General features: G+C 42.2%; 1 non-coding gene across 6 annotated transcripts in view; it reads right to left on the reverse strand.

Annotated features, from left to right (window-relative positions):
* LOC101126278 (GDNF antisense RNA 1) overlaps positions 1–22,309 on the reverse strand; it is a 36,855-nt gene extending 14,546 nt beyond the window's left edge. The window contains exons 1-4 of one of the 6 annotated variants that reach the window (XR_010131777.1): positions 12,699–22,309; positions 12,048–12,149; positions 11,117–11,186; positions 1,157–1,216 (exon numbers count right to left, since the gene is read on the reverse strand). This is a non-coding gene — a transcript (GDNF antisense RNA 1). The remainder of the gene's footprint in view (positions 1–1,156; positions 1,217–11,116; positions 11,187–12,047; positions 12,150–12,698) is intronic. The other 5 variants (XR_010131775.1, XR_010131776.1, XR_008673260.2 and 2 more) reach the window with 5 other exon arrangements.
* Between the last annotated feature and the right edge of the window lie 16 nt (positions 22,310–22,325).

A 22,325-nucleotide genomic window follows, 5' to 3' on the forward strand; every position in this document is an offset into this window, starting at 1 on the left:
AAGACAGAAGGCCGGGGTAGCATAGCTTCTCCCTCTGTAGACTAGGGCTGCTGAATGCAGGGAAGTCCATGTAGCTCCAGAGAGGCCAGCAGGTCTCTCCACAATCCCATTCCTCCACTTCCAGTAACATCTACCATCTTCCCACCTCAATGGACCTGCTCTCTGTTCAACAAGTAGAGTGTTTGAATTCCACATTTTCCTTTATAAAAATCCTCAGATGGCCAAATCTCAAAAAATATCCATATGTGAAAGTGGGATTTGGAAGACAAAATAGAACGGGGAGGAGCACTGTTACTCTTAGGCCCAGGAAAGGGGGACCCATAGTACTCCTCTGGTTGTGCCCTTTCCTATGGAGTGAAGAGTTGAGGGGCACAGAGATGTACCCATCTGGAGCCTGCAGCCTGCATCTCCTCTTTCAGACTATGTCTTGGCTACCAGAGACCCTGAATCCCCTGTCCAAGTGGTCTTAAGTCCACTTCCAGAGCTTTCCCCAGGCCTTTTCTCTCCACGGCAGGTCACACTGCCAGTGCACACAGCCCTAAGCCATGAGGTGCTGTTTGTGGGATACAGCCTGGATGTGTAGGCTAGGATGTCCACACACATATGTGTACCACCCCCTTATGTGGACTGCCAGGGTGGGAAGAGATGAGGGACAGGCCACAGGCCATGGGCTAAATGTCCACACCCTCTGAGCCACCACATTCCTCCATGGTACTCCAAACCCCACAGATGCTCCGTGCACAGCAGCCCTTGTGCACAAGTGTCTTTATCAAGGCAGGAGGATGGAGCATCTTTTATTTAACACTTTGCCAGCTTGATTTATCACTTTTAAATATTTAGGTATGGTATATGAGCCTCTGTTTTTACACTTGCAGGGCCCCACAAAAGTTAGGGAAGGACCTGGGGAAGGAAAAACATTTAAGGGAGGGATGGGGGATCATCAGGATCAAAAAGGACCAAAATTGTTTCTTTGCTATGTGGTGCTTAAAATAGTGCCCAGCACATAGTAAGTATTCAAATATTTGTTGAAAGGGAAAAGTTGGAGGCGGGAGGGAGAGAGAGAAAGAGCGGGGAAGGAATCTGTGTTAAACTTTTCACACTTTCAGGAGTTTGTGACACGGAGTCAGAGAGGTCAGAATTCAAATCCTGTCTTTACCATTCCACTTGTGCATCCTTGGGCAAGTTTTTCAACATCTCTGATCCTCAATGTCCTCATCTGGAAAAAGGAGAAGCCACGCTTATCACGTAGGAGAACAAATTAGTATTAACTGCTTACACTGTTCTCAAGACCATCACCATTTTCATTAAATGCTCCACTCCCTCAATCCCATTTAATTTATAAGATGTAACGTGAGTATCAATTTGTTTCAAATAACCTCAAGGAGGCTATTTCTACTGACATGGCTAATGCAGAGAGAGAAATATTTCATGATCAGCCCCACCAACATCCTCAAATGCCCCCCTACCACCACAGCAGGTGCTGCTGGTGCCCACCCATACCCCTAGGCACTCATCACTTCAGTACTCAGTAGTCTGACTTCCAGTTGCCAAACCAGCATTTCTTTGCATAAAGGCATCCTCAGACCTCCAGAGTCCACTAAGCCACTTGCATGGCAGGACTGCCTTCAACCAATGATGGGCAGGAGTTGGTAGAAAACCCTGGCTCTCTTACTCCTAGAGTAAGATAACTCTGAGGTGCATGTTCTACACTGAATCCCAGCAGGATCATGTTCTAGTTATCCTTAGTGATAACTTGCTTGATAATAGACACTTTGGTTGCTACACAACAAGTATGCCTGAGTATGGCCATGCCAGTTACTACGGCCAGTATTCCTTCTAATTGCTCAGTGCTTGTGCCTTATCACTTGTCAAATATTTTCCAAATCACCCCTTCACATTTAACCAATAAGTTGTACCCCCAAGTGATTCTTAGGAAACATGAATATTTTATCAGACTAGATCCAATAGCAATTTCACCTAATAAACTACTATTTAATAGTGTCCCCCTTGTTCCTGCAATGTATGGCACTAAAAGGCAATAGTTAAATGAACAAGAAATGGACAATAAAAGATCATTCAGTGCTTCCAGTAAACACCACGGATTTGTTGTTGTTGTTGGAAATCTTCCCATGTGTGAGTGAAGTGCCATGACTACACACAGTGTATCAAATAGGCATCTGCTCCCAAGTGCTTTTGTACTTGGCGGTGACCTCAGGGCTTGACAAACATGTTGTCTCCGTGTTTTTATTTATTATCTCATAATCCTTTGGATGGTGACAAATTCTAAGATTATAACAAATATATTACGATACTAATATGAATATAACGTAACAAAAAGATGACCTAGATCTATCGTAGGTGGACGCCAACCCAAACAGTGGCTAAACTGAGCAGCTGTTCGCAATTAGGTCCAATTAACAAGTTTTAAACACAGCATGACTGGGAACCTCTTTGAAGTGTGTTGTCCCATGAAGGTTTTGCTTGAAAGGGGTTTCCCAGTGAGAACCAGTCAAAACCCACAGCTGAACAGCTTCACTTCCTCTTTAGACTTCAGTGCCATGTAGAGTTCACACTTTTAATTCATCTTCCCCAGTTTTGTATATAAATATTTCAGACATGTAAAGAAATGTCTGGAAAGGCATCTTTGCTGAAAAGGACATTGTGAAACCAGGAAGGAGGAAAGCATGGGGCAGGGCTCCTGGGCTCTAGTTGGCAATCTGTTGAAACGATGATCCCTACAGAAAAGGAAATCTAGGTATTCAATAAGGCATACAAGAGCATCGTCTACTCTGACATAAAAGCTCCATGGGGGCAAGAACTTGGTCTGGCTCATCATTGTATCCCTAGTACCTACTAATTAGACTGGCACACAGAAGACCTACTACAGATATTAGATGAATGAATGAATGAATGGCTATTTACTAAATGAATAAACAAATGCTCAAATGAAGTAATAAAATGAATAAAGTATATACATATACTTGGAAAACACAAGCTAGTTAATAAAATCTAACCCACATGAGTATGTGTGACACAAAAGCGCACAGAGGCACACATACAACACACACACACACAGAAAAAGGCAGAAATTTGTCTCCTAATTATTTTGCTGGTCCTGCCTATTTGGTGATAATTTGGGACTTAAATTTCAGCTTCATTTCTCCTATCTGACAAAAAGATGGGAAATGCAAAGTTGGACAGAATGCACCTAGAGTGGTGCCTGGCACATGGTAAGCACATAATAAATATTTGAGGACTAATGCGTGAAAAAACTACATGGTGCTTGTAGAAAAAACTACATGGTGTTCCACCATTCCTGGCCAGAAGAGGCTCTGATATCTCCATGCTTCAGTCCTTGTGCATTTCCTAAGTCTTGTTCACTGACTTTCCTGCAAGTCCCTCTCATTCGAGGACACCAGGCCCAGCTCCAAAGGAAAGCTTTGGAAGAAGAGACAGGGAGCCATCTTCCTTCCCTCCAGGCCTTGTGGAGAGAGTGGAGTCAGTGGCTTTGTTGTAGGTGAAGTGAGATGCTTATTTAGGAGATGCTCTGCAGACAGTGAGAGATCTGCCAGGAGGCAGGGCTCCAAAACCTGGGTTGCCTGTTACAATGCTGATTCCTGGGTCCCAGCCCTAAAAGGCTCACACTCAGTGGGTCTAGGGTATAACCCAAGAATCTGCACAATAACAACCATCCTGGTGATCCTGATGCAGATGATAAACTACTAGAGCCACTGGACTAGAAGGAAAGCCTTCCGGAAGGAGAAAGATGTTCATCCCAGCGTGCCTACATCTGGTGAGTTAGTGCCATCCTGAGGCATCCTTCAGGGAAGTCCTCAAGCATTCTCTAGACAAGACTTTAACTGACTTTAAAAGAGAAAGAACACACATTCTTTCTTTTCTGTGATGGTAGGGGACACACACAATTCAGCAACCAAAAGTTTTTAGTTCCCCAAAAGTCTAAAAGCGCACTAATAAAGGGCCCTGGAGTGCAACTGGGGAAGACAAGCATGCTTCCCAAGCAAAAGACCCACTTTTCCCTTAAGGGAAAATCCCAGGTTTGAAAATATCACAGAAACAAAAAGAAAGATAACTAGAAAACAGGAGTTGGAAATGTTGATCCTAATGAAAAGCAAGGAAGTGGGGCAGAGACACTGACATCTGAATTAACAATGTGACAAAGTCTCAGGACAGAGGTAGGGCTGACACAGAGCTAGACTCCATTAAAGTGTTAGAATGACAAGTTCCTGCAACATGATAATTTAGAGACTTGTAATATATCTGTCCACACAACAGCTAATTTCAGAGTCAATGATGTACTCCTTGAAGACAATCTGGAAACCTGGAAAATCCAAGACAAATGGTCTGTTAGCATAAAGGATCTCGATGGTTTAAATCCTCCATACATCATGGCTGCATGAAAGGATTCCTCTGTAAACATGGGAGCAAGACCACACTGCCTTATACCAAGATATTTTCAGCTTGTTTAAAAGGGGGCATTATTTTCCACTGGCAAATAGTTTCTTCACAATCTCTCTCTTTCTTTCTCTCTCTCTTTCTTTCTCTCTCTCTCTCTCTCTCTCACACACACACACACACACACAGAGACACACACACACCCTGCCTATCTGTGCACATGGAGGAAAACTCTTTTGATGGTTTTCAAGTTATAAAGGCCTAAGCCTTTTTGTACTACTTTGGGAAGCTTGAAGCTACCGACTAGACCAGCTACAGCCCAGCCTGGTGAGACATCAGTCTCTCTGTGAGCTGGCCAGCATCAGCTACTCCCTGCACCCTGCCTTCCTGTCCTGCAACCAACAGTCTAATTGCTTTTGTACCTTTCTGAATAAACAAAAGTACTTCTTTTTTGTTTAATGTCGTATGTAGTTTATAAAATTAAGTGGTAACTGTAGATAATAAGCATTTTATGTCAGCTATGTAACATATGAGCTTCAAGTCTATTTCTGTTGACTCTCAACCATCAGGCTCATGGCAAAGGCTTTATGACTATAGGATAGATAGGGGTGTGTTAGCCATACATGTTGGAAGGAAGGGAAACAGGAGAAGGAATAACAGTCAGAACAGGTTGGCTTGTACTGGGGTAATAACCATTCCCCAAAATCTCAATGGCAAACAAACAAAAAGGCATCTTTCTCACTCTACTACATGTCCATCTCAGGTCAGTGCAGGGTCGGGGGGTCGGGGGGAGATGGAGGGTGGGACCACTCCTTACTCCTTACTCCAAAACTCAGGCTGAAGAAGTGGCCACCAATTCCTACATTGCTGGGCATATGGGGGAGGGAAAGAAAGCTCTGCACAGCCTTGAACCGGTAATTAAATGTTTGATCTAATGGTGACACACAGCATCTCCACTCATATCTTATTGCCCAGAACTGGTCACATGGCCCAGCCACCAGTCACCCAATGACAAGGGAGCCAGGAAGTGAAATCCTACTCTGTGCCTGAAAGTCAAAGATCCAGAAAGATTTGAAGAACAGCGCTAATGACCACCAAGAAGGGAGGACGGGAGAAGACCTACCAATTGACTGCTGCTGAAAAAGACACACTGAAAAATCCTACTACTGTCAGTGACTGTCCTCAGATCCTGACTCAACAGCATCTACCACTGCCTGTAAAACCTGCAAAGTAGAGGGCAAGTCCCAAAACATAATCCAGCTTTCATCCCAACATCTAAAGAAATAATCATGCATTTCTATTAAGATTGAATTTTGACAGCAGAGAGGTGATAGGTGTTGCTTTGTAATTTTAAAAAATAAAGATTTTGTTAATTATACGATATTTTCAAAATGTTTTCATTTCCCATGAAATAGGCATTCTCATATATTAATTTTAAGAACAAAGTTGGTTGGGCTTTCCTGAAATATTATTGGCTAGGTGGCAAAGAACATTTAAAAGGTTTATCACACTTTGACTCAGAAATTCTACATCTAGAAATCAATCCTAAGAAAATAAGCAGAAATGCAAATAAAGGTTTATGTAAAAGCATATAGTCTTCCTCTTTTTTTTTAAGACAGCGTCTCGCTCTGTAGGCCAAGCTGGAGTGCCGTTGCCTGATCACATCTCGACAGCCTCAACCTCCTAGGGTCAAACATAGCCCACTTCAGCCTCTCAAGTAGCTGGAGCTATGGGTGCCCACCACCACACCTGGCTAATTTTTGTATTTTTTTTTTGTAGAGATGGGGTTTTGCCATGTTGACCCAGGATAGTCCCAAACTCCTGGGCTCCAATAATCCTCCTGCCTCAGCCTCCCAAAGTACAGGGATTACAGGTGTGAGCCACCATCTCCAGCCTAAAGTGTTTTTATGTTTTATAGATGTTTCTGTAGCATTATTATTAATACTACAAACTGAAAGTAACATAAACGTCTAATAAAAGGGAATGGGTCAAATAAATATGGCTACATTCATACAACAGAATATTGCATATTGGTTTGGTGAAATGGCTCAGCAGGCTGGTGTGATAATGCAATGAACTACTCTATTGCCATTAAGAATCACAATTATTAGGGTTATCTAGAAATGTGGAAAGAACTACAGGAAGTAATAATAACAAGACAAAGTAGAAATCAGTAATATACATATTAAAATTCTGTATGATATAAATCAGTTCTACATTAAATTCAGAAAAGATTAGGGCACATATCGATGTTCCAGAAACTTGTGTTTTTCTGATGATTTTTTATGTGTTCAGATGTTTGTTAAACTCTTGTTCAGCTGATGAAAGAAGAACAAGGAAGAAGAAATAAAAAGGGAGGGGAGGAGAAAAAGAAGAGAGAAAACAGGAAGAAGGGGAAAGTAGAAATAGAAAGTAGAAAGGGGACCAGAAAGACAAAAGATTTAGAAAGTTTATTGTAGCAACTACCATAACATCTCCACGCTGTCCATCCCAGGCAAAGTCCTGAGTAGGCTTTTCCTCTGTGAGCTACAAAAGAACAATGTGATTTTAGTCTACCAAAATGTAAGAATTTTTGCTGTTCATTAAATACATGGAAAGTATAGGAAAGATCTTCAATACCTCTACATCACATTCACAGATACATTTGCCACTTAGGAGAACTGAGTTTTGGCCTCTAAGCAGTGGCCTCTAAGCCACCTGGGAGGTTCAATAAATACCTGGTGAACTGGCTGGGTGTTTCTGGGCTATGTGCTACTTGGTCTGGCTAATTCCAATTGGTAGCATAGACCAGGAAGGCTGAGTGACAAGACTGGGTCTGGGCTTAGTCAAACTTCATGCAGCCCTCCTTGAGGGTGAAATGGAGGACCTAGAAGCTAGTATTAGAAATCTTCAAATAAACAAGAAACTTTTTTCAACTCAGTAGGCTACCAACAATGAGATACAATCAAACACCCACCACAGTGGATAAAATTAAAAAGACTGACAATATTAAGCACTGGTGAGTATGTAGAGCAACTGGGCCCCTCATACATTGCTGGTGAGAGTACAGAATGGTACAACCACTTTGGAAAACTGTTTGGCCCCTTTTAATGTAATTCCACTCCTAGGTTAATACTTGAAGAAAATGAATGTATATGTCCACAAAAAAAAGACTTGTTCAAGAATGTTCATGGTGACATCAGTCATAATAGTTCAGATTTGTTCCATGTCTCTTTTCTCTAAGATGAGTGACTTCCCAGGACATGGTTGAGTCCAGGAGCACAAAAGGGCAGAAGAAACTCGCCATGCCTATTGAAGTCTCACTCAGAACTGACACACAGTCACTTCCGTCCTTCCTATTGACCAAAGCAAGACACATGGCAAAGCACTTACTGAGCATTTACTGCAAGCGTGGCTCTTCTCATGCATTTTAGTCTTCACAACAATACAGTGACAGGGGTACAATTATTATCCTCTTTTATAGATGATAAGACTGTAAATAATTTTGTCACAAGACTAGTAAATGGCAGGGATTTGAGTGCAGAGAATTACACTCCAAAGCCCCTTATACTGAACCTAGAGTTAGAAGACCCTAGATCCAGTGTTTACTTATACAGCCATCACAAAAGTCTGTGGAGTGAATTGGGACATAAATTTTTAAGTGACTTGAACAAGTCACTTAAGCTATTTGGCTTTCAATTTCTTCTTGTGTAAAATGAGAGTTATACTAGATTGATTGACCTCTAAGCTCAATTCCACTTATAAATTTAATGCCAAGATTCTGTGAACTCAGTGGAACATTTACCATTAACCTGATAACAAATGCAAATGGATAATTTGCTAATCACTACAAGTGAGCCCCAAACTACCCCGATTTCGATATAAGCAACCATATTCAGGGAAGTCACAATGAGATGATTAAGTCTATGTAGAATAGATACTAATTTAAATCCCATTTTTTAAAAAAAAGAATTTTGCGTTTTGGTTAATCCTAAAAGCACTAGAAAAAAAGTAATTCATTGTCAAATTAAACAAATTCCTTTGTTAATGCAAGATTTTTCTTCATTTTTTTAATGGCAAATTGCAGTTCCCATGGAAGCATGGTTATGCTGCTAGCACCTGAGTCTTATCCTCTACACTCTGCACCCTTCTCATGGGGAAAAAGTAGAGTGAGGTCGATGCCCAGGAGAGCTGCAAATCCCATTCCCATAAGAACGAGAGCAACTGCTGAAATTGCCTCACATCTACTGTTACTTAAAATAACCTCTGAACATTTTCTAAGAATTTTTTTTTTTTACCAGTGTACTTCTCTAGTCTTTCCAAATGGACTTAAAGACTTAGAAGACACAGATGATTTCTACTTGTTTGCATCTCTATGATCACTTGGTACTGTACTGTTTTGTAAAACTAGATGGATGGATGGATGGATGGATGGATGGATGGATGGATGGATGGATGGATGCACAGATGCTTGGATGCATGGATGGACAGACGGACAGATGAGTAGGCTAACACACACACTGTACATCTCTTAGGAATGCTCTTTCCAATTCACTTATACTCTTTCATCTAATTAACTCCTATTCACATGTTGGTTCTCGGCTCAAGCATTGCTTCCTCAGAGAACCTTTCTCTGATCCCCAGTCAAGATCAGGTTCCTTCATTATGTCCTTACATAGTGTAGTGTTCCTTTCTTCAGATCACTAAGCTACATGGGGTTATGTATTCATCAGTATGATTACACACATGTTTAACGTTCATCTCTTCTAGGCCATAAATTCCATGAGAGTGGGACCACATACGAGCTTAAAAAATGAATGAACAAATAAATGAATAGGTGAATGAATGAACTGTGAGCTATGAGCTTGGAACTTGGATATAAAGATAATTCTACCACAATCATAAAGTTGCAGTATTTAAGGAAAACAGAAAACTTCAAGGTCAAATAGCACTTATATAATAAAAGAATCTTAGAGTTTTGAGGGACCTTTGGTTCAATATCCTACATAATGTGGGAATATGTGCATTGAATATTCGACCTGTATGAACAGAGTGTATAATTTGTGTATAACTTGATTTTTGGAATAGGCATTTAATTATTTGGGAAATGTCATTTGCTATGGTACCCTAAAACTCTGAGATGTTTAATTAAGTTCATATTAGTGCACATTTTATTCTAAAGGATTATTTTATTCATGATTTTTCAATTAATCAATTTATAGGTCTACCTAACTCAATACAATGCAATAGGTGTGTGCATGTGTGTGTATACACACACTATATAAACTATGTGGAAATCATATATTCATCAACAAAATCATTTAAAGTGCACCAATCATGTCACTAAACAAATGTTAAGATAAATTATTCCATAAAATGAAGAATAGTTTAAACTTCAGACTATTTGACCTCTAATCTGTGTTTTGCAAGTCTAGATTTTTAATCCGACTTTTCTGAAAACGAGACCCACCTATATAGGCACCTACAGTTCTGGATTTTACAATGACGAGATTCCCCAGAAAAATGACTGTGGAGCATGTTATTATCATGTGGAATATTTGAGGATTAAACTGGTTCTGTCTAGTATGTTCCAGAAGCCACATGCAGATGACCTTCAGATTCCTCCCTTCTTCTGCTTCCTTCTGAGATGGGTACTGGCTGATTGTCGATTCCATCCTGATGCAGCCTCAACTCGCAGCCTGACCCTGCCAGCCGACTACCATGGTCTTTGCCTGTTATGTGCCCATGTGGACAGCTTGTATGGCACCTAGAGTATTCACAGGAAATTAGCTCATCAACTCTTCACCCAACCTGATGCCAGACACACAACTTGTAATAGGTGGAAAAAATAATAATGTGATGACATCATTAGTTTCTCCTCCCTCTTCCTCGCTAGCAGAACCCCGACTGTCCAGGCAGCATTGTGCCCAGTCCCAGAAGCTGATTCATGGTTAGTCTACAAGCCAGGCACATCAATCCTCCTTCCTTTCACCAGTGATTGGTCTAGGACAGGCACGTGAACCAGTTTTGACCAATGGTATGTGAAGGGAAGCCTACTAGGCGGATGCTAGGAAGGATTTTCCTCTCTTGATTAAGAGAGGACTAGGCTGGGCGCGGTGGCTCACGCCTGTAATCCCAGCACTTTGGGAGGCCGAGGCCGGCAGATCACGAGGTCAGGAGACCGAGACCATCCTGGCTAACACGGTGAAACCCTGTCTCTACTAAAAATACAAAAAAAATAGCCGGGCGTGGAGGCCGGTGCCTATAGTCCCAGCTACTCGGGAGGCTGAGGCAGGAGAATGGGGTGAACCCAAGAGGCGGAGCTTGCAGTGAGCGGAGATCGCACCACCGCACTCCAGCCTGGGCGACAGAGCAAGACACCGTCTCAAAAAAAAAAAAAAAAAAAAGAGAAGCCTGGAAGGAGATTTCTTTTCACTCCATTCCCCGCTTCCTTCTTGTCTGGGACATTGTCCTGTAAGCACATGACTCTTGAGAGTTATGACATCCATCTTGCACCATGAAAAGAGGCATCACCAACACAGGGACATCAGCAGCATCAGGTCTTTAATGACATCATCAAGTCACTACACCAACCCTGGGAACTGGTACATCCAGGTAAGTGAACTACAAACGTCTTTATAGCTTAAGCAGTTGTTAATCGAGCTCTGGGCTACTTATACCAAACACATTCCTGACACAAATAATAATATAATCAATATCTTACGTCAGCATGGCACTTCACATTCTTCAAAATACTTTTAAAGCCATTGTTTTATTTAATCCTGCCAACAATCCTGGGAAGAGATAAATGCAACTATTATTATCCATCATTTTTACAAATACAGAAACAGATTTAGAAAGAATGAATCTCATGTAAAAAAAAAAAAATCAAAAGAACCAGACCTAGCGCTGATTCAAGACTCTTTGCTTTAGTCCAGGAGTTGGCAAACTATGGTCCAAATGTGCAACTGGCGAACTAAGAACATTTTTTGCATTTTTTAAATAGCTAAAAAAATTAAAAGAGCACTATTTCATGACACATAAAAATGTGAAATTCAAATTTTAGTGTCCATAAGTAAAGATGCATTGGAATACAGCTATGCTCATTTGTTAACATATTGTCTATGACTACTTTAGTGCTGCAGTTACAGCACTATTTGACCTCTAATCTGTGTTTTGCAAGTCTAGATTTTTAATCCGACCTTTCTGAAAATGTGACCCACCTACATAGGTGCTGCAATTACAGCACTAAAGCAGTCAGTAGTTGTAAACTACTGTATGGCCCACAAAGCCTAAAATACCTACTATTAGGCCCTTTGTGGAAAAAGTTTGCCAACCTCTGCCTTAGTCCTATTACACCCACCCGTAAAAACTTATGCTCCAATAAAAAACATGCAGAGTGGTTAGAACACCGTATTTTACACCCTAGCATGGTGATCTGAGGTTGCTGTTTGTCATTTTTTTCCATTGTCTGACTATAACCTACTGACAGCTTCATAATCCCTAGACTACCCAGATAGGAGCAGGGAAATGGCTTGACTAACTGCTAATTAATCAGTCTGGCTTGAATTCTCCCTTCAGTAAACACTAGAACACATCTGTTTGAAACAATGTTTTGATGAAACAGTCCCTCAATCAAAAAGAAAAAAACTCACATCCCATGTATGCTGTGCTGCAGTTTTTCTTCTCTGAGATTTGCCATCATCTGAATGTAAATGAATCATGCTAAATCTGGTATCAAACCCACAAAAGACACTCTAGGGAGATTATGAGCAACCATGTTACACAAACTAAGATTATGCAAACCATGTAGCAGATATAAAACAAGTCATTTTATTTCTTAATCATTTTCTTGCTTTGATCTTTGTTAACATAATATTTAATGAACACTACATTTCACTAGATAAGAAAATATATATGTGAATATTTAATAGAGTACCTAGTACATATTTTGTGCTTGTTAAAAATTAGTTGAACCTGAAATTCAGTGAACCATGAGGAAGAACATTTTTAAGCCACTTAATTGTAGAAAAGAATAAAGTATGCATCTTTAGCACATAAATTCTAGGAGTCGGCAGTCTACGAAGATTTATCTCAAAATAAATTTTTTCTTGTTCTTGTGGCTTTGGTTTAAACCACTTCATAGAACCCCCAAAACATGCCTTAAAAGATACAATGCCAGCTTTATTCTGGAGCAGGCCAACATGGTTTCACCAGTTTATAAATCTTTGCATTGTTGTAAAACAGAAACAACATGCCAGTCTGCAAAGATTCTTTCACGAGTCTTAAATTCAAGTTATACTCACCCCACTATAGTCATCGAATAGAGAGCCTGGGTTCTCCATGATAGAGGTTCTTTCTAGGGGTTCAGAACTCCTGATCCTTGTCACCTGGAGAGCCCAATGTTTCAAGTTTATCTGCTCCCTCTGCCGCCTCGCTCTGTGGTAATTACCAGGCTCCCAGGGCTGGCCTAACAGCTCATGTGATAGAAGTACACAGGCAAAGAAACAAACAGCTGCATGAATTCCAGCGGCATTCAAACCTTAAACAACCTGAGGAAAGTTGCTGAATCAAAAATGGAATCTAAAAAAGTCAAACTCATAGAAGTTGAATTTCTAGAATGGTGGTTACCAGAGGCCAGGGTAGGAGGAGTGGCAGGGGGAGAGAGGAAAAAGGAGGGAAAGGGGAGACGTTGGTCAAAGCATTCAAAGTTTTGGCTGGAGCTAAGGAGTAGGTTCTGGTGATCTATTACACAGCATGGTGACTACCATTAATAATAATGATGTATTGTAGATTTCAAAATAGCTAAAAGAACTATTTTAAATGCTGTCATCACAAAGAAATGTTAAGTATCTGAGGTGATGGGCGTGTTATTTAGCCTAATTTGATCATTCTACAATGTATACGTGTATCAAAACATCATGTTATACCCCACAGATACATACAATTATCATTTGTCAATTAAAAGTTAAAAAAAATGTTAAAGGAACAAACTTGGGGAAACAGCTTTCAAAACATTCTAGCAAAGAACATAACGGCTACATCCAATTGGTCCAGCCTCCAAAAGAAAACGAATAGTAAAATGTGCAAACTTATAAAAAAGTAATGGCTGAAAATGTTATTTCTTTCCTAGACAATAGCTTTATTTTAATGATTACACATTCTCTGGGAGAATTGATAAGAAACTGGTAATTGTGTTACCAGAGAAATGGATGGCTTGAAGATGGCATGAGAGAAACCATCACTTATCACTGAAAATACCTTTGCACCTTTTGAAAGGTGTAATGTGCATATATAATCTTGTCAAGTAATTGCATTAATTAAGTTTTTAAGATTACATATTACACACCCAATGCATATCATGAGTAGACCAAAGTTACTAAAAGCACACAATGCAAGGTGTGACTTCTAATAAGAGTCTTCATTTTTTCATTCATTTAACAAGTAGTTATATGCCAGATACTAAGGAGGTGAACATTTAAAATGTTGTTCCTTCCCTTACAGAACATTTGGTCTAATGTAGTCATGGCTATGCATACAAGCAATTTCATACAGTAAGTATGAAGTGCAGTAGAACAGAGAAAGGATGCCCAATAAACATTGGGACATTTATTCTCCAAACATATGTTACAGCCTCCTGGTAGTCACCTGGAGACACCAGTCACTTAGTCCAGAAATGTTGTGATTGTTTAGCATTGAGAGTTCCTCTTTTGGAATCAGTTTACAAGCTGTGTGAGTGATCTACTGCCATAATGTTGCTGCATAACAACCACAAAATCCCACGGGTATACAATAAGCCTTCCTTGCTTATTCCAGACTGGTTGAAGAGGCAGCGCTGTTGATCTTTACAGGCTCATTTACATGTCTGGGGATGAAGAGTGGAGAGGAAATCAGTTGGCTCTCAGCTCATCTAAACTGACCTTGCCTGTGACAAATGCAGCAATACTGCTCTGTTCCACACGCCTCTCATCCTCCAGCAGGCTAGCCCAGGCATGTTCTCCTGGCAGTGGCATAGCTTTGAAAGAGGAAGCAGAAACATGTTTACCTTGTGAGTCTTGGCTCAAAACTGGCACTCTCTCACTACCACTGCATTCTACTGCCCAAGACAAGTCACAGTGCCCCTTCAGATTCAGAGAATGGGGAAACAGACACCATCACTTTAGCAAGAGGAACTGCAGAATCACATAGCAAAGAGCATAGATACAGAGAAGGGTGAAGAACTGAGGCCATCGTTGCAATTTGCCACTGAGCCATGAGCAGTCTCTAAATTACCTTCTCTTGGTTTTAACCCTCCTCTTTCACTAGAATTGATTTCAGATGGTTTGATCTTTGCTCAAAATTCAACCCACCCTCAAAACCCAGAGAACTGCCATCCCTGAATACAGAGATGCTGTCTCATGACTTTTTCATTGTCCCTCAGCAACTGCCAACACAGGGCCTTATGAAGGGAGATGGCTAAATGATATTTGTTGGATGGATGACAATTGTGTTTGCAGGTTATAAAAGTGTTTCAAGTGACAGGTGCATATTAGGATGTATAGATAGTCTTCTCAGATGACCACTTTGAAACAGATGCCACATTCTAATATGTTGGTGTCCCTGAGTTTGTATAAAAAATTGACCCATTATATTTAGGTCACATTCCTACTATTCAAGATTGTAAAGTAGATACTTATTACAATTATCTTAACTTTAGCTTTTGTTTTTTACTCAGATTTCTAAAATGTACCTCCCAATCTTTCACCCATTATTTTTCAAATAGTGAAGTCATTCTACAAATAGGTATTGCCTAACCTCATGCTGGGTATATTATCCACTGACTTACCATTGGCTAGAGAATGCCTCTGGAAAGGATAACAATGACCTACCTTACAGGACTTTTCTGGGAAGTTACATGATAGACTGCTCGAAGAAAGGTCTGCAAATTCACCTTGTGTAATATTAATTCTTTACATTTCTAGAGCTGCCTTTCTCTCAAAGAATTCCAAGCACTTCACATATGGTCCGCCAGATCCTCTTAGAGTGTAAATTATGCCCCAGGAGTAAGTTAATTGCTTGCAGGGAGGCATTAACTCTTTCAGGTCACTAGGGTTCCACTTACAGCATTGCAGGAGGGCAGTAATTTACCAAATAATACACCAGTGACCGGAAAGTATTTGTGCAATATAAATTATTCCCGGGGAGTAACTTATGAACTCAGAAAATCTGGTTTATTATCTCATCTATTCACACAGATTCCCAGGGAGGGAGAGAAGGAGCAAGAAGAGAAAAATAGGTAGAAAAATAGGTGAGGCTACAAGTTTCCCAAGCTCCCACGGCTTGTCAGGGGCAGAGCTCCAACTTGAGTTGCCTGATCACTGGCATGCCATCCTCTCAACTTGAGGCTGTGGGACTTGGGGCTGTCAACCTGAAGTTTCTGCTAATCAGGGCCAGGACTAGGATGAGGTGAGAGAGGTGACTCAGTGGCTTCACCTGAGTCCTGGCCCTGCTGCTACATCAGTGAGATATGTATTAGCTTGAAACACTCAAGGGACCATAAAATCCACACTCGCATTCACCGCTTGCTTCTATTAAACCCATAAATAATTGTTGAGGATTCATGAATTGATCGATTAGTGTTCCCATATGGAGGAAAAATGGAGAAGGCAATGGAGGAGGTGGTGTAAGAGTAAAGAGGAGTGGATGTCATGTTGCTCTGTTGCCATTCTTGGAAACAGTCAAACAATTCATGTATTTTAGGTAAGAGCAGAAGAGACTAGATTGAAGTCCGTTTATTACGTAATTAATATATGGCATAGAGGTCTCTTGGAATATTTTGGCTTAAAGATCCAAATACTGGCCAGAGGCAGTGGCTCACATCTGTTATCCCAGCACTTTGGGAGGTGAGGTGGAAAGATAGCTTGAGCCCAGGAGTTCCAGACCAGCCTAGGCAATATAGGGAGATTCCATCTCTATTTTCTTTTTGCTCTTTTTTTTTTTTTTTTTTTTTTGAGACGTAGTCTCACTCTGCTGCCCAGGCTGGAGTGCAGTGGCACGATCTCAGCTCACTGCAACCTCCACCTTCCTGGTTCAAGCAATTCCCCTGCCTCAGCCTCCTGAATAGCTGGGATTACAGCCGCACGCCATCACATGCAGCTAATTTTTTTGTATTTTTAGTAGAGATGGGGTTTCACCATGTTGGCCAGGCTGGTCTCAAACTCTTGACCTCAGGCAATCTGCCTGCCTCAGCCTCCCAAGGTGCTGGGATTACAGGCATGAGCCACCACGCCCAGCCTATTTTCTTTATAAAAATAAATAAATAAATAAATAAATAAATAAATAAATAAATAAAGGTCCAAATACTGAATCCTTGTCAGAGTCAACTGACCACTGTGAATTCCCATTCTTTAGCAAGGTTCCAAAAGTGTGCAACAGGAACTAGGTGGTCCACAAAAGAATTAGGATACTGGTATCTTGACTCCCCACTCAAATCTCTCTCTTCCCCCCAACCCCCACCTATCTCTGTGCCTTTGTGATGGCTGTCTAAAAGCCAATTACAGAAGCATCATGGCCTTTTAAAGGGAAAAAATGTATTTAGTGCTCTGCTCTCTGCCTGGGAGTTTTGCTGTTCCAAAAGGCAGCAATCAACTTCTGTTCAAAGTTCTGCTCCCCATTCAGCCTGACAGTAACCTCTGCCCCCAATAGAGATCCCAGTTGATTTATCTGAATTTTGACTCATTTCTTGCCTCAATAAAATATACTAAATCACAATTTGAAAGGTGACAGAACACTCCCCGTGTGCCCCCTTCCATACACACACACACACACACATATAAAACCAGTGAAATAATTGTATAGCACACTTACTTGGATGGTAAGACTGTCAAAGAGTGGCCTTGGGTAAGTCACTTAACTGCTCTCTGCCTCCATTGTCTCCCCTTGTAAGATGAGGAGCTTGGACTAGAAGTCTCAGGTCCCTTCCAATTCTGGAACTGATAAGTCTCATCAAAGTGATAACTTTAACCTATACTGGAGTCGGCAAATCATAGCCCTTGGGTCAAATCTTGTCCACTGCCTGCTTTTGTATGGTCCATGAGCTAAGAATGGTTTTTACATTTAAAAATCAAGAAAGTATTTCATAACATGGAAAAAATTATATTATCATTTACATATCATCTATGGGTGCTCTTGCAACACAAGGCTAAAGTTGAGAAGTTGCAACAGAGACAGTATGCCTGCAAAGCCTAAAATATTTACTATCTTTACAGAAAATGTTTGCTAACCCCAGACCTAAGCCATCAGACCATTTGCATAGTAAGAAAGTCTGCCGCAACGCTCTCACCTGATTGAAGTTTTATCTCTGGAAAAGAGAAATTTCGTAAAGTAATTTCAAGAGCCAAAAACAAAATTAGTGGACAATGAGACAATTTGATCCTAATGAAGGAAACTGCTGGAAATCACTGATAAATCTCCCTTGCCAATGTCAGGATTGATTTCTTATGAGAAACGATTTACTCCAAAGAATTTGTCACTTCCCACTACTTGCAAAAAGGCCATTACAGTGAATTTTTCCCCTTTCTTTTTTTCTTTTCACTTTTTTTTAAGTGGTCTGAAGGCAAATCTATCTTTCCTTCATGAGTAATAGGATCATTCGTGAAAATGGCTGTTAAAAAGCAAGCAAGCATGGAACAAATCGCGGTCCAATAAAGCTGTGACTTTGAAAAGGAAATTGCCCTGCTTAAGTGATGGATTCTGTTTCAGTCCTCACGACCCAACTTATGAGGCAGTCCAGGGACCGGGGTCCTGGCCCTTATAATCAAAGCAGCTGCAAAGCCCCACTGGGAGCTCGCCAAGGATTCTGTGAATGGCCAAAAGCTGACCCACCCACCCCATCACGTCTACAGGCTGCAGCCCTACAGGGCCACAGAGGCTGAGCAAGAATGTGGCAGTACCTAGCATCCAGTCTCCTCCAGGACCCTTTCAGCCAGCCTGGAATGTCCCCTCACCCCCACCTCCTCTCTGCTTACTTACTCCAATCAAGGGCTAGTTTGAGTTCCATAACCTTATAATACCCTGTATTATTTTTCATCATTTTATGGTTGTGTTTTCTCTTCCCAAGGACTGTAAGATCCTTGGGCACAAATTGCACCGATCATTTAGACAACTTTCAGTTAGAGACTCACAAGAAATCCCAGTGAAGAGGACGATAGCGATGAAATAGGAAATTAGCAGGGCTTCGAACCTTTTTTCTCAAAGAGGAGATGGGAGGCTTGAACAATGTTTGTTCTCTCTGATTCTCAGGCAGGGCTTCCTAGATAAAAAGCTGAGATCTGGGGACAATGTGAGAATCCTTAGCAATATGTTGCTGTTGTTGCTTTATCAGAGGATGTTCTGCCTATTGAGAGCAGAGTCGGTGCTGCAAATTCTTCCCTTCTGGACTTCGCTGAGGAACAGCTTCAAATCAAACTGTTCCGTTTCCTTGAGAACAGAGAAGATGGAGCCTCGCAGCTGTGGGGCTCCCTACTTTCAGCTTATGGGGGCGTGAGACTGTGACATCAGGCCATCCCCTTGTTCCCAAGACACCAAATGTTTGCTTCCCATCTTAACTCTGTTGAAGGCAATCACTTCAGAAGGAACTTTTGCTGAATTCATCTGTATGCTGTAGCCATGTAAATAAATGTTCTTTCAAAATTAGAAATATTTGCTTTAATTCTAAATTAAATTTAACATTTTCCTTTATATTACTGTTTTAAGATACTTTGTATTTTGAAGGGAATTTAATGTTTTGGAAGAGTCTTAGTCTTAGAACCTATCAAAATAGGGCTTCTTCATTTTGCTTTCAAAAAGAATCACAAGATGATTGCAACCACTGGGAAAAGATAAAGCCAATTCATTAACCTGGGAGCATCTGAAAAATCAACTCCTGAGCTCCACCCTTCAAGAGATTCTGATTTAATTGCCCTGAACAAGGCCTAGGTCTGGGACTTTTTTTTTTTTTTTTTTTTGAGACAGAGTCCCACTGTGTCACCCAGGCTGCAGTACAGTGGTGCAATCACTACTCACTGTAATCTCCACCTCTCAAGTTCAAGCAATTTTCATGCCTCAACCTCCCAAGTAGCTGGGATTACAGGTGCCCACCACCACAACCAGCTAATTTTTCTATTTTTAGTAGAGACTGGGTTTCACCATGTTGGCCAGGCTGATTTCAAACTCCTGACCCCAAGTGATCCACCCACCTCAGCCTCCCAAAGTGCTGGGATTACGGGTGTGAGCCACCACCACTTCCAGCCTACAGGTCTGGGTATTTTTTGAAATCTCCTCAGTGTTTCACTGGCCATGTGAAAATCAGACTCCAGGACATGAGTCTCATATATACTTCTGTTGGAGTATTTATCACTTTATACCATCAATACTCATGGGCATATCTCCCTCTCTGTAGTGGTAGTTTTTGAACGGCTGGGAGAGGACTGTCAAAACCCAAAGTGCCTACCATTAACCCACCTCCTTCTGAGGGACCATCCGCTGTGGAGGGAATGTGGGGAGGAACTCTAGGAAGTATCTCAAACAAAGGTGGCCAGGCTGTGTACTCTATGATGCCAACAACCTGGACATGAATGATTGGCCCAGGATAGGCACCTGCCCCCAGGTCTGCGGATATACAGGGTGTTTTGCAACCTGTAAGGAGACTGATACAAAGGCTCAGTCCAACTCTCACCCCTGGTGAATCCCTAGCAGGACAAACTAGATCCTTTCACTAAAGGAGTTTAAATGTGAGATCAACTGAGAGCTGAGCAGTTGGTAGCAGGAGCAGAAGCCAAAGGACACCCAGGGGAAAACAGCGAGAGAGGAGCTGAATCACCTTGGCGGCTAAGCCGTTAGTGGGGATCGGCAGTTGCCTGCTGCTGAGGGGGCAGCGAGATAACCCAGTCACAGAGCTGTATCCTGAATGACCTTCCAGTTCCTGAACTTCAATCCAGTTTTCGTGAGGCCTGGCTGGGTGGCCTTTCCGGAAGGCTTTTCGGAGACACGTGGCGGAATGGTGGAGATTCCGGTCAGCCTTCCTTCCACAGTAAATTCCCATTACTTAGGGTAAACCTCAGTGGTATCTGTTCCTTGCAACCCCGGCCCCCCGCCCAAAAAAAAAGCCCAATCAGCACAATGCCCAGGGCCTAGCACTTTGCCTGGCACACAGCAAGTGCTAGATATTTGCAGGTGCTTGGACGGGCTGATCATCCCCAGCAAAAAGCCCTCTAAAAATAAAGAAATCATTCAGAGTAAGAACATTGATGAGGGTCGTCTTCAAATTCCAAAAACAATGCTACATGGCAATAAATATATTAAGCTTATTCTGCCCTCTAATTTCTGAATCTAACTACATTTCTACCATAAATCTATCAAAGAGGGAAATGTCATTTTCTGCAGAACTGCAGAGAGCATCCTAATTTCAGCTAAGGTATGTTTGGATGACTCGATTTTCACTTCGCTTAATCTTAAATCACAGCAACGTTAGTAAGAACAATTTTCCTCCCACACTCGCTTCACTGACAAACCTGCAAAGTAGCTGATCTTTGACTTTTAAGAAGTTTAATAATACATGATCTTCCCCCCACACTGCCACACGCATTTCCCCTGCCTATTGTCTGTATCAGCTACTTGAAGAACACATACTCCCCAACAACCGGATGAGTCATAAAATAAGAGGTACATGGACGTAAACTGAGCCTGTTTACACTTTCCCTGGCCCCAGCTAATAAAATAAAAGAGGTCCCACTGAATTCAGGTCCAATGGCTTCCGGAAAACAGGTTTCTGCTTAGCAAAGACATGCCCTATTTAGTACATTATTTTAGAGGTACAGCCAATTCCATGCCCCATGTGAATGAAATGTATTTATGGTTATAGCCATGCACAGGGTGTGTAAGGACTTGCCCTCCTCCTGTCCTCTACAAAAGAAGGCTCAGGCAGCTTCTGGTGGTGAACTAACCAACAAAAGGAATGCCCAGAAGGTCTCACCTCTCCCATCCACAGAGCTCTGGAATGGGGGCCGGGCCCCTGATCGCTGGAAACTCAGCACCCAAGTGGGCGCTTGCTGAAGTTTCCCATCTGCATTTTCGAAAATCTGGATAAAAGCAGGTTTAGCTCAACCTCCCCTAACCCGTTCCTGATAAAGTGATCTTACGCCTCTGGAATTGGGATTTTGAATGTATGTGCCTACCCCATGTCTGGTATTAGATTACAACAGCATGAAAATGGAGCCTAGGACTGAGGAGCCGGCCAGCCTCAGAAGCCTTCTTCATTGCCTGCCATGTAATACATGATATGCAAAGCCTCTGACTTCAGCCAGCAGATATTTGGAGACCGTGTTGGCCTTAGCATGGGGACTAAACTAATGTGTGTTTAGGTCAGAAAGCGAATCAGAAAAGCCACTGGAGGGCACGTCACGGAGTGAGAGCCCTATAAATTCATCCCCACTCGCAGCGTCCCCTGGCAAATACTCGGCTTCCCTCACCCGGCCGCTCCGCACCTCTCCTTCTCGGTGCTAGAACTCCGGCCGGCAGCTCCTTTTCTCGCCACTGCCTCCTGCCCTGCGGAGAAGCGAGAGGGCGAGACACCCGAGCGGGAAGGCCGGCCTTCGACAGGCGCGAGGAAAGCCCGGCGCTGCCCTGCACCGGCAGAGCGCCACCCTCCCAGTGCGGCGCGCGGGGGCGAAGCCCGGCGCGGGCGCCGCGGTCAAGTTCGGATTGCCCCTTTCGGCTGGCCCGCGCAGAGCGCCGCACATTCCTCCCGATTTTTGATCCACCCGGAGAGGAGAAGGCGCTAGCCCCGCGGCGTCTCCACGCTCTCAGCGCTCTCCCTGCAGCCCAGGGAGGGGCGCCTCGCGTCGCCCACTCGCACCCCGGCCCCCCGCCTCGGGAACTCCAGGGCCTCCTCGCTGCTCTCCTCTCCTCCCCCACCG

This window comes from Gorilla gorilla, chromosome 19 (genome assembly GCF_029281585.2).
Source record: "Gorilla gorilla gorilla isolate KB3781 chromosome 19, NHGRI_mGorGor1-v2.1_pri, whole genome shotgun sequence".
Taxonomy (NCBI): Eukaryota; Metazoa; Chordata; class Mammalia; order Primates; family Hominidae; genus Gorilla; species Gorilla gorilla.